Below are 11,168 nucleotides of genomic sequence, written 5' to 3'. Positions count from 1 at the left end.
GGACTCCGTTTGATATTCCATTTCTTCTAAACACTAAAATAGGGAAAAAAACAGCAATTCTGGGTTGGGCCTCCGGTTAATAGGTTAGTCTCAAAAATAATATAGAAGTGGAAAATAAAGCCCAATATAGTACAAAACAGTAGATAATATAGCATGGAGCAATCAAAAATTATAGATACGTTGGAGACGTATCATCGCGCCTCAACTCAGCCCCCCCCACCAGCACAGTGGGGCTCTTGCGCTTCTCTTCGCTTCCTTGGCCTTGGATTTCTTGTCTTCGGGGTCGGGCTTGAGTTGTTGGAGGAGGGAATGGCGGCCTTCTTCATCCCTGGCACGCATGTCCAACAGGTTGAACATCTCCAGAGCCGAGCACAAGTCGTCGTGGATGGCGAGCTCCTCGTGCATCTTGACATCCTTGACGCGCTTGGTGAAAGCTGAGATGATGGATTCATTCAAGGCCTTCGCGATCTTGAGGCGAACATTTCTGAAGCACTTTATGTACTTGTAAAGAGTCTCACACGGCAGCTGCTTCACACGCCGCAGGTCATTAACAGCGAGGACGCGGTCATGGGTGCCCTGGAAGTTGGTGATGAAGCACCCGCGAAGCTCATTATCAGCGTTCTGGGAACGGGGGTCCCCAGACTTGACTGCCTGCGGCCCGCGGCATGGCTCCACTAGTGGCCATGTACGGCCCATCTTCCCCAGCAAACACTCAAGACCATCACGAGGGGCCAAGCCTCGTGAGGTGGACGACGCAAGACCTCCTCAGGGATGGCCTCACCAGGCCGGCTCGTGAGGGGCGAAGAGATCAAGGAAAGGGATACCTCGCGAGGTTTGTGTGACACAAGCCATGATGACTGGAGCCAGGCGGGCGCGAGCGCGTAGTGTCCTCGTTTCCTCTTTGGTGCTAAAGGGGCAAGCGCAGGTGAGGAGAACCGAGGCATCAGGGAAAGGTTTCCATATCGGTGCAATAAGACCAAGACCAGCAGGACGACAGGACGGAGGTCACTGTGGACCCCAAGACGGCTTCATCACCAGAGCCTTTGGCAGGCGAAGACTAGTTTTGTCAGGATAGCTTGTACTAGTTGTCCCCCTTCAAATCGACCGTTGTGGGATCCCTTCCCGCCTAATATTTGGGAAGAGGACCCGAGCCTCTATAAATAGGACTAGCCACCACCGTAGGGAAGCAGATTCTGATCCGATCCTGGACCGCATCAACTCGCCAAGCACAAGAACACCTCCCCTCAGGAGGCTGTTCTTCCCTTGTAACTATTCTTCCTCAACCCGAGAGGCAATCCACCATAGCACACTGGAGTAGGGTATTACACCACATCGGTGGCCTGAACCAATATAAACTCTTGTGTCTCGTGTTCTTTGGGTTCGTCGAGCTACGCCGTGAGATCATGGCGTGTGCGAGCTAGAGATGGGAAGATCTTCGTGTGCACCCCACTGTTTAAACCTCAAGGGTTTTGCCGGAACCCGAAATCTGACATTTGGCGTTCTAGGTAGGGGTTTTCTTAAGCTTTCCCCTTCATCAGTCCGCGTTTTGCCACTCCACCAAGCTCATAGCTGACGCTCGCCGGGCCCGCGCTGAGCGCCGGGCCGCTCATGCCACCCGTGTCGCTCAGACAACCCCTTTCGGCGGACCTCCTAGTCGTTCTCCATCACCCGCCGCCAACGCCGCCACCGGCCCGGCGGCAAACGAGCAGCAAGCTTCCTCACTGCACCCCTCCGTGCGGCGAGACGGCCGCACCACCACCTCGTCACTGACTCCGACCGGCTCATCATCTCACGCTCACCGCACACCCACGAACGTGCAGGCCGCGCTGCTCATGGCACGCGAGCTCCTGCACTACCGCCTGGTCGACGACCTCTACGAGGACTGGTTGGACCGCATCGCCGGGCTCGTCAGTGCCGCGGGGGGCTATCCTGCACCATCCCTCTCGCTGCCTCACCTGCCCCTAGCAGCGGGCGATGTGGCTCACGGAGCGCCTCCGCCCCCTCAGCACCAAGATGGCTCCCTCTCTCTGAGACGTACGGCGCATGGACGATGTCCTCGCTCCAAGATGTGCCGTCCCGCGGTGTGATCCACCGCGCCGTGTGCCCGCGCACGAATAAAGAAGTTGCCAAGAGATCCCCCGTCCACAAGAAAACGCTCCACCGCTCCCAGCACCACCACATCAGGATCGCTTGCCGCGGCAGGGCCATGCGCCACTGGCCGTGGCAGCGCAGGGACACCAAGATCAAGCTCCGCCTCCACGATGGGTCCCAGTGGCCACGGCAGGCTGCCGCGCCTTCACTCCGGAGCTGCGTAGTGTTATCTGGCCGGGCAAGTTCAACCCAGATCTGCCTCCTCGCTACGACGGCACCCCCGACCCTACCTAGTTTTTTTAGCTCTACGAGCTGAGCATTGAGGTGGCCAACAGCGACGAAAAGGGCATGGCGAACTGGTTTCCCATGGCTCTCAAGGACGGCGCCCGCTCATGGCTCCTGAACCTTCCCCGGGCTCGATCTCCTCCTGGGATCAGATGCGCGACAACTTTGTCGCCAACTTCGAGGGCACTCGCGACATCAAGCAACAGCCAGGAGAGACCCTCCAGAAGTACATCCAGCGCTTCAACAGCGTGCGCCTCAAGATCCCCAAGGTAACAGACGAGGCCATCATCTCAGTGTTTTCCGATGGCATCCGTGACATCAAGATGAAGGAGGAGCTCTCCATCCATGAGGAGTTGTGCATGACTTTGGAGCTGTTCAACATAGCATCAAAGTGTGCAAGAGCTGAGGAGGAGCGTTTCTCCCTCATTGAGCTCCCTGCTGCGGACCTAGAGGAGAAGAAGGCCAAGGTCAAGGACGTGAAGCGCAAAGGGATGGCCGTACTCGCGGCAGAGCCAGATACCAAGCGCGGCCGAGACCTCCCCGAGTCGTCCAAGGGCAGCCGTACGTTCATCGCCTTCCACAACGTGCGCGGCCACAACACCAACGATTGTCAAGAGCTCAGGGCAACGACCAGGGCTACGACCCAGGAGGTGCATGAGGTGGATGACGTTGGGATGACCGCGGCCCTTGCCAGGAGTGGCGCGACCAGCCTCGTGAGGGCGCCTGGAGGGGCCAGCCTCACGAGGATCGTCTTCAGGGAAACCCTAGTCTCCCTCCGCTGTGGCCGCCACCAAGGAGGAACGACGACCATCAGCAGGACGAAGGGGCTAGGGGCTTTCAGGAGTCATGCGCCATCGCCAGCATCTTGGGTGACGCTCAGGCCCCAACTTACCAGTGTATCTTCAGGCATTTCTCTCGCGAGGTGAATGCAGCCCTCCCCAAGCTCGAGGCTGCACGCCCGCTCAGATGGTCCAAGTACGCCATCACCTTTAGCTCGGTGGACCAGCTCAAATGCGCGACAACCGCCGGCGTCCTCCCGATGCTCTGTTCGCCGGTCATTAGCAATGTCCAAGTAACCAAGACCCTCATCAATGGCAGCGCAGGGCTCAGTGTCCTATCCGTCAAGACGTTCGACAGCCTTCACATGCCATACGATCAGCTCCAGCCCACCAAGACTTTCTCAGGAGTGATTGATGGCTCCACCACCCCGATAGGGCAAGTTTGTCTCCCTGTCACCTTTGGCACACGCGAAAACTAGCGCACCGAGCTCGTGGACTTCGACGTCGCCCACATCCGCTTGCCGTACAATGCCATCCTCGGGTACCCAGCGCTAGCCAAATTCATGGCAGTCACCCACCATGGCTACAATGTCTTCAAGATGCCGGGAAGCGGCGGAATCATCACAGTCCCCTGTGTAGAAAGAGATGTGGTGTGCTCCCTCGATTGCGCCTTCCAAGCTACAGCGGTCGAAGACCCTGGCATCGCATTTATGCAGCAACCTCCAGCGGCGCCACCTCAGGATCAGTGCCCGTGCCTGGCGCGCCTCCCTCCCTCGCATAGGGAGGCGCGCCTGGCTCCCTCCTCGGGCAAGGAACGGGGGCTCTCTTCTGGAGGGCCTCAGACCTGGCCAGCATCAGGAGGGAGGCGCTCGTGCACCACGTGTAGGCATGCTTCGCGACACGTCTCCCTCGGGAGGACACCAGGCGAGGAGCGCCTGGCCCTCAGGAGTTCATCACCAAGACCACTCAGGAGCTTTAGGAAGCAAGATCAATACGCGGCGACCGCCGCCCGCTTGGTGCTGCTCCCTATCCAGGCGAGGGTGGTGAGCTGCGCGTCTGCATCGACATCCTAGGGCTCAACAGGGCTGCATCTTAGGAGCGCTTCTGGCCTTCTGCCTAAAACTAAAAGGAATTGATTGGTCTTTAGACCAGTTAGCTCTGTTGGGAAGACTTGACTTCTTGAACTCCACATGCATATCCCCAGGTTGAGGTAGAGGGACATCCTCCTCCTCCGAGCTTGCATCATTGATCTTCATCAAGTGAGCATCCTCTTCGTCATCTGTAGTTTGACCATAAGGGGATAGGTCCCCATAGGTCTTTGGGTCAGCTATGAGATGTGAGACATAGCTCTCTCCGTCGGAGTCTTGGGACAACATATTTTCAGAACTGCAATGAAAACAACGAGAAAAGAGTACAGAGGATTTTCTCCGTGATACTGTGATCAACAGGTTCGGGAAGTATGTATAGATTTTTTTATCTTGGAGGACAAGCATATGGAAGAAAAACGGAGTTCGGAAGGTGTCACAGGTGGGCATAACCCACCTGGGCGCGCCATCTTGTTCCCACTAGGGGACGCTTCCTGGAAGTTTCTTTATTCCCAAAATTTTCAAATATTCCAAAACTGATAGAATTTTTTTTGTGGATTTTCCGAAGTACGTTTACTTACCGTATCACGTGCGTCCTTATTTTAATGATTCTGGAGTGTTCCAGAATGACTCTTTTATGTGTTTTTCCGGTGTCAAAGTTTGGATAACATTACTTTGAACATTAATGGGCGTACCTGAGATATAATGCTTTATTCGTTGCCCATTAACAACCTTTGGGTTAGTACCTTCAGAGTTATTTATTTTGATGGCTCCAGACCGGTAAACCTCCTCGATATCATAGGTGCCTTCCCACTTTGACAGGAGTTTTCCTGCAAAGAATCTGAAACAAGAGTTGTACAAAAGAACATATTCTTCTACTTTAAACTCACGCTTTTGGATTCTTTTGTCATGCCATCTTTTTTCTTTTTCTTTGAAAAATTGCATTGTCATAAGCTTGGGTTCTCCATTCTTCTAAAGAGCTTATTTCAAATAACCTCTTTTCACCAGCATGTTTCAAATCATAATTGAGTTCCCTGATTGCCCAATATGCTTTATGTTCTAACTCAAGAGGCAAATGACAAGCTTTTCCATAAACCATTTTATATGCAGACATACCCATAGGATTTTTATACGTTGTTCTATAAGACCAAAGTGCATCTTCTAATTTCTTAGACCAATTCTTCCTGGACCTATTAACAGTCTTTTTCAAAATTAAATTTATTTGTCTATTGCTATGTTCAACTTGACCACTAGACTGAGGATGATAGGGTGATGCAATTATACAGTTAACATCGTACTTGGCCAGCATTTTACGGAAAGCACCATGAATAAAGTGTGAACCACCATCAATCATTAAATATCTAGGGACTACAAATGTTGGGAAAATAACTTCCTTAAGCATTTTTTATAGAGGTGTTGGAACAGCTTCTACCCATTTAGTAACATAATCGATAGCAACAAAAATATGTGTATACCCATTAGAGGAAGGAAAATGTCCCACATAATCAAAACCCCAAACATCAAATGGTTCAACAACAAGTGAATAATTCATAGGCATTTCTTGACGCTTACCGATATTACCTATTCTTTGGCATTCATCACAAGATAAGACGAACTTATGGGCATCCTTGAAGAGAGTAGGCCAATAAAATCTAGATTGCAATGCCTTGTGAGCAGTTCTATCTCCAGCATGATATCCTCCATAAGCTTCCGAGTGACATGTAACGCCCTCGATGCGGCTATATCTCCCACGTGTCGAAGCACGACTTAGAGGCATAACCGCATTGAAAGCAATGTCGCAAGTGAGGTAATCTTCGCAAACAACCCATATAATACAATAGGGGAAAAGATACATAGTTGGCTTACAATCGCCACTTCACACAATACATGAGTAAAGCATTACATCATCCATATACAATCAAGGCCCGACTATGGAGCCAAAATAAAAGAAGAACCCCAAATGCGACAAAGGTCCCCGATCGACCCCAACTGGGCTCCACTACTAACCAACTAGAACGAAACAACACAAAGGACAAGATCTCCGTCGAGCTCCTCCTGAGCTGGGTTGCGTCAACTGCATGGTCTCATCGGCACCTGCAAACTGGTTTTGGAAGTATCTGTGAGCCCTGGGGACTCAGAAATCTCGCACCCTCGCGATCAAGACTATTTAAGCTTATGGGTAAGGTAACAGGTATGAGGTGGAGCTGCAGCAAGCGACTAGCATATATGGTGGCTAACATACGCAAATGAGAGCGAGAAGAGAAGGCAAAGCACGGTCGAGAAACTATGATCAAGAAGTGATCCTAGAACAACCTACGTGAAGCATAACTCCAACACCGTGTTCACTTCCCGGACTCCGCCGGAAAGAGACCATCACGGTTACACACGCGGTTGATTCTTTTTAATTAAGGTCGACTTCAGGTTTTCTACAACCGGACATTAACAAATTCCCATCTGCCCATAACCGCGGGCACGGCTTTCGAAAGTTCAAATCCCTGCAGGGTGTCCCAACTTAGCCCATGACAAGCTCTCACGGTCAACGAAGGAACAGACCTCCTCCCGAGACATTCCGATCAGACTCGATATCCCGGTACAACAAGAAATTTCGACAGGGTAAAACTAAACCAGCAACACCGCCCGATGCGCCGACATCCTGATGGGAGCTGCACATATCTCATTCTCAGGGCAACACCGGATAGGTCAAGCTACGAGTAAAACCAGCCATCAAGTTTCCCCGAGGTGGCCCCGCAGGCTGCCCATTTCGGACCAACACATAGACAAGCACTGGCCCGGGGGGGTTAAAATAAAGATGACCCTCGAGAGAGCGACTCCCAAGGGAAAAATAGGTGGTGGTGAGGCAAATGGTAAAACCAAGGTTGGGCATTGCTGGAGGAGCTTTACTTAAGGCGAACTGTCAAGGGGTTCCCATTATTACCCAACCGCGTGAGGAACGCAAAATCTGGGAACATAACACCGATATGACGGAAACTAGGGCGGCAAGAGTGGAACAAAACACCAGGCATAAGGCCGAGCCTTCCACCCTTTACCAAGTATATAGATGCATTAATTAAGTAAGATATATTGTGATATCCCAACAAGTAAACATGTTCCAACAAGGAATGATCTCCATGTTCCAACAAGGAACAAACTTCAATCTTCACCTGCAACAAATAACGCTATAAGAGGGGCTGAGCAAAGCGGTAACATAGCCAAACAACGGTTTGCTAGGACAAGGTGGGTTAGAGGCTTGGTTCAAAAATATAGGAGGCATGATAAGCAAGGGGTAGGTATCGCAGCATAGGCATAGCAAAAGAGCGAGCAACTAAGCAAGCAAAGATAGAAGTGATTTCGAGGGTATGATCATCTTGCCTGAAATCTCGCAAGGAAGAAGAACGAGTCCATGAAGAAGACAAACGGGCGTAGACGAACGGATCCTCACAAATGCAACGTTAACAGAACTAAGCCAAAGAAGCATCACAGGAAAGAAGCAAACAACAAAGTAAACAAACCACGCATGGACATGGCATGATGCACAACCAAGTATGATGTATGTCCGATTTAATGATACATGGCATGGCAAAATGCACAAACAACACTACAAGTTAAGTGGAGCTCAATATGCAACGAGTTGCATATTGACGAAAAACCACATGACTTATTTAGTTCTCTCTCGTTTATGTACCCAACAAGATTAAATGTTGATAGCATGGCAAGATGTGAAGCAAAAGAAAACTACCTATCTAGTCAAGGTTAAAAGAGGCCGGAAGCAACGAACAACAATTCCGGAAACTCCTCATGTGCATTAGCAATTTAATGCAACAACAACTTTTAAACATATTAAATGTTGTTATCATGATGCGGATGTCATGTTCAAGTTTATGCAATTTTAAGAAAATGTTAACAAGAGCATATTAAGAAGCATTTGTCACCATGGCGGAAACGAAAGTGGTGCCATGACAACGAACCCGAAAATGATGCCACACAACATATCGGTTCCGGTAGCTCATGGATATGCCGGTGAAAAAGGAAAAGCGATGTGAGCGAGTTGAGCAAGATGGTGGGTGCTCCCGACTACCGGGTTCCCACATGTCGGTGACAAGGCGAAAGAGGGGCAATGTGCACCGACAGTTTCGGACTCGAGGAGAACAAGGGTGCATCTCATACATCACACAACATGCATTCGTTTCGCGGGTCATCGTCTCGGCGGTTATACCTTCGAAGCGTGCAAACGAGGATGGTTCGGGTTCGGTGCAAAGTAGAGGAAGTAGACGTTCTCGGGACGGCGGTAATGGAAGTAGTTGTTCTCGTTTCGTAGTGGAAGTAGTTGCACATCTCATAGCGGTACTTGACGATTTCGGAGATGGCGGAAGACGAACTTGGCGGTCCTCGTCATCCTGGTACTTGGCATCATGGTACTTGGGTCTTCAGACTTGACGGATCCGATGCCTCCGGATGTAGTGGTACCCATTCGTTTTCGGAGAGGTACTTGGCTTTCTTCGTCCTGTAGTGTAGTCAAACTTGACGTATCTGAGGGATCCGAGCATCGTGATACTTGTCGAAATCCATATCGAATGAAGTGGAACATCTTTAAGTGGGACTTGGCGTGTCCTAAAATCTGCGGGCGTCGGCACTTGGTGAAAGAAACTACGAAGGCGTCCTTGACATCCTTGGTTGCCGGTTCTTGGCGGCCACAAGAGGGGAAAAACAAGCCCCATCGGGCAGCAAGGAGGTGGAGGTCTCGTAGGAGTTGGCCGTGAAGGGGTTGCTGAGGCAGCAGGAGAAGATGGCCGGTGGTGCAGGCCGAACGGAGGGAGGAGGAGGCACGGGCGCTGACGAGCCTGGGGCGCCGGACCACTGTAGCGGTGGGTCGAGAGGCCAGGGAGACCCTGGAAGGGTCGAGGTCGCCGGCGGGCTGGATCGCCGGAGTGGCGCGGCGGTTCCTGGTGGTGCGGAGGAGCCGTGGAGGCGATGCAGATGATGGAGACAGGGAACAGTGGGAGCAGAAGGAGCTCGCGAAGACACATCGAACGGGGAGGCCCTCGAGCAGAGGAGCGGGCAACATGGAGGGGCGGCAACAGAGCAGCGGCAGAAGGGCGCGACGACGGCGGGGTCACGGCGGCTGCGGCAAGAGAAGAAGGCACGGGCGGGCGAGCTCGCCAGAGGGCGCAAGGAAGAGCGGGATCGGGCGCGGGGTGGAGGAGGATTGGGATGGAGCCGAGGCTTCCCCTGGCGGCGCGATCGGGAGGAGGACGAGGGGGATCGAGAGAGATGTGGTGAGCGAGTGGGGATCGGGAACGGGGTGGCGGCGCTGGAGGAGGGACCGAGGGAGAGAAGTGGGATCGGGCTAGGTTAAGAGGAGGCCAGTGGCTGGGCCTTAGGGCAATTGGGCCGGCCTGGCTGGGATGGGCTCTCTCTCCCTCTATGTCTTCTCATTAATAGAAGAAAGAAAGGAAAGAGTGGAAAGAAAGAAAAGAAAGGAGAGAAGAAAATGGAAGAATAAAGAATCTGGGCACAGGGATTATTTTTCGTGGACTCACAAAATTGAGCTTGACCCAAGAAAAATGGAAAAACGCATGTGAATGAAGTTTGGATTCAAACTCATTCAAAATATTTCAAATGGGTTCCAAAGTAAGGGGGTTTGGAAGGCCCCAAAAATGTTCGGTTTTAGAGGAACCTCAATAAAAGAGATACAGACTTGTGGACAAGATTTAAAGGTCAAACTCGAAGTGGAAATAGGCATGAGGATTATTTGTGCATGTGTGTTATGGTGAATATCAAATTAAAGAAATATTGAATATAGCTCCCTACTATCGGGAGGATAGGTTATAAAGAGAAACCACCATGTGAGTTAATGGACCGAAGATCCATGCAATTTATTTAGTGAGTTGAGGTGCAAAGATTAATGGCATGATGGCATGATGACATGATGCAATGCACAAATAAAAGGGCAGGCACAAATGAAACACACGGCGAAACCCGGAACATATGGAAGTCTTCTCGAGCATCGGTCTCGGGGCGTCACAACACTCCACCACTATGAGAGGATCTCGTCCCGAGATCTAGAATGGCACCAGAGGGAAAAAACGGAAGGGAAAGAGAAGAGGTAAAACTAAGTTGCACCGCAGGGAAAAAACCGTGGGGCTGCCCTCATTTGTTTATCACCAGCGCGGAGCATAGTGCTTCCGCTTGCGCACGGGCATAGCCGCTCCTCGGCAGTGTCGACAGCCAGCGCGGAGCATGGTGCTTCCGCTTGGGCGTGGGATGGGGGGCCCCTCCGGGAGGAGCCCCCCGGGCATGTACAGCGCCGCCCTGACACATGGCTTGCACAGCAGGGCTGTGAGGTGTATCTGAGCACTCGTGAGCCAGCGCGGGACTCACGAGGCCCTACCTCAAGGCAGGCTGCACCTGGTCTTGAGTCTTGGTGACTGTATGTCCCTGCAAGGCGGTTAGATGCAAGCACTCTACGTCCTTAGGTCCCAGCCCTCGAGCGAGTCGTGGTCAAGGCCAGGGGGTGAGGGCTGGAGAGCCAGTAAGAGCTCCTGAGTCACGATGCTCAGGAGCCCCCCTTTTAATGTGCAAGCGAGTTGCATAGGATGAAGAGACCCGTGGTGGGCAGCAATAGAGCAGGTGACAACAGTTGGCGGGTTAAGCATGGAGAGCATATCAGTTTGGATAAAATGCAGGAAGATACATGCCATCGGGTCCGGCCCAAGCGGCTTTGGGGTGATGCAGCCCGAGGGGCGCCCCCAACAAGGTAAGCTGAAGTCATAAGCAAAAGGGATACATGCCGCAGGGACGGACCCACGCGGCCTGGGAATAATGCAGCCCGAGGGGCGCTCCCAGCTAAACGATCTTGGAAGATGTCACCTGGTTCCGTAGATGAAGTAGAGTTGGTGCAGCTGAAGGCGTGCGTTGAAGAAATGACTCC

General features: G+C 52.0%; 1 pseudogene; it reads right to left on the bottom strand.

The window, feature by feature from the left end:
• Nucleotides 1-8,573: 8,573 nt before the first annotated feature.
• Nucleotides 8,574-10,938, bottom strand: LOC147975310 (uncharacterized; annotated as a pseudogene).
• Nucleotides 10,939-11,168: the final 230 nt, after the last annotated feature.

This window comes from Triticum urartu, chromosome 4A (assembly GCF_056163025.1).
Source record: "Triticum urartu cultivar PI428250 chromosome 4A, HENAU_Tu73, whole genome shotgun sequence".
NCBI classification, from domain to species: Eukaryota; Viridiplantae; Streptophyta; class Magnoliopsida; order Poales; family Poaceae; genus Triticum; species Triticum urartu.
Note: the sequence above shows the minus strand (reverse complement) of the source record. Positions and strands in the feature narration are given on the sequence as shown.